Source organism: Ovis canadensis, chromosome 11 (assembly GCF_042477335.2).
Source record: "Ovis canadensis isolate MfBH-ARS-UI-01 breed Bighorn chromosome 11, ARS-UI_OviCan_v2, whole genome shotgun sequence".
Taxonomy (NCBI): Eukaryota; Metazoa; Chordata; class Mammalia; order Artiodactyla; family Bovidae; genus Ovis; species Ovis canadensis.
In genome coordinates this window covers 32469943-32472066 of record NC_091255.1, presented here as the reverse complement: position 1 = coordinate 32472066, position 2124 = coordinate 32469943, and the positions used below count along the sequence as shown (strand labels likewise).

General features: G+C 42.3%; 1 pseudogene; it reads right to left on the bottom strand.

Annotated features, from left to right (window-relative positions):
* Positions 1-756: 756 nt before the first annotated feature.
* On the bottom strand, positions 757-1701 carry LOC138414784 (olfactory receptor-like protein DTMT; annotated as a pseudogene).
* Positions 1702-2124: the final 423 nt, after the last annotated feature.

Here is a 2124-nt window from a genome sequence, read left to right as displayed (position 1 = left end):
CTACCTGAGTTCAGATCTTAACTACACCACTTTCTTACGTGATGTTGGACAGTAAGTTAATGTTTCTATCACCTTGTCTGTAAAGAGGAAAATAATAGCAGCAACATCATAGAGGTGGTAGATTAATAGACGGGAAAAGTGCCTGACACATACAAAAACACTCAGTAAGGGTTTTCTATTTATTATCTCTCTTAAAGGAAGGTTGCTCTGATCTGGGCCCAAAAAGTAAAATTAAAGAATAAAATGCTGTAAGTATATGCATGGAGATAAGGTAGTAACAAATGCTTTTAATCGTGGTGAAAAAAGGGAAGGTGTATCAGAAATAGAGAACTCCAGGAGTCTCTGTGCTTCTGTGAGCCAGAAATCATACATTTCATTCTTTCTTCATTTGTGAGCATCATTAACGATTTTTGAGCAGGAAGAAAGCAATGATTCCAGTGATGCTTGAAAAGCTAACTCCTGAATTGACATGGATAGTAGACATTCTGCACAAAAAATATATCTTATTTTCAAACATGAATTCCACCTGGGAAGAGGAAAATAAAGATGCAGAGCAGATGGTTTCCTGACCTCAGTTCCACTTCAAACACAGCTTCATGGTCATCATATTTTCATAATAGCCTTTATCGTGGGGTTTTGCTTGAATAAAAAGGTTAATAGCTTTAAAACTGAAAAAAGAAAACCACCGATTTAGAGTAATACTCCACTGGCAACATTACTATAACCACTGAATTAATAGTGTAAAAATCCAAATTGTTACCATTTTAGAGAGAAAGATATTTTCTTTTTCCAAAAGACTCTTTCCAGGGCTCTTTTCATGTCTCTGTTCCTCAGGCTGTATATAAAGGGGTTCAGCATGGGGGTCACCACAGTACATCACGGCCATCACAGTTTCCTTAACAGAAGAATTATTAGTTGATGGGCACAAGTAGAGACCAGTGATTGTCCCATAGAAGAGAGACACCATGGAGAGGGGGGAGCCACAGGTGGAGAAGGCCTTGCGGATACCCCTGGCAGAAGGAACTTTGAGGATGGAGGAGAAAATTCATGCATAGGACATGACGATGAATAGAAATGGGATCACAAGAATGAGTCCTCCCATGAAAACTATCACCAACCCATTGACTCGAGTATCAGAGCAGGACACCTTCAACAAAGTAGAAGTGTCACAGAAAAAGTGAGGAATCACATTGTCAGCACAGAAGGACAGCCTGGCCGTGAGCAGGGTGTGCAACATGGCATGGGCAGTGGTCAGCACCCAGGACAGCGCCAGCAGGGAGAGACACAGCCTGGGGCTCATGATGGTGGTGTAGTGCAAGGGGAAGCAGATGGCCACATAGCAGTCATAGGCCATGGCCACAGCAGGAAGCTTTCAAGAACTCCAAAAAACAAGTAAAAATACATCTGGGCCAGACAGCCTGCGTAGGGTATGGACTGGACTTGGCTCTTCATATTCTGCAACAGCTTGGGCATTGTGGCAGAGAAGCAGAGGTCAGAGAAAGACAGGTTGCTGAGAAACAAATACATGGGTGTGTGGAGGTGGGGGTCCAGTCGAATCAGGAACATTATGAGGAGGTTCCTCAGGATGGTGGTAACACACATGGCCAGGAACAGAGCGTAGAACAGGTTTTGATGCTCTGGCTGGATAGGCAGGCCCAGAAGGGGGAACTCTGAGATGATGGTTTGGTTCCTCTTTGTCATTTGATAACTCTATTATTTATAAAAAATCACAGACCTTAAATCCAAATATAAAAAATAAATACTGCATATAGCATGTGGCTTATTGCCAAATGGTGGATGAGTGAGAATTTAGGCACAGGCAGAAGGTGATGCTACTGAAACTCCCCCTTCAAAGTCTGCAATAACATTCATGTCTCTAAATTCAATAACATATCCCATTTAGTGCTAATGATCACTTTTTCCTTTGTAGGACTCTCTCATCTCTTGGTCATGGTGATACCTCATGTCCCTGTTCTATTCTGGCCTCCATAACAATGCCTTCTTCACACAGTCATTAGAGAAGTCTTCATGCCAAGTCATCCTTTGAATATTGGTGATCCTCGGCATATGGTCCTTCTACTCTTATTCAGCCCACACCATTCTTCTGAGCTACAGACCTGGGTG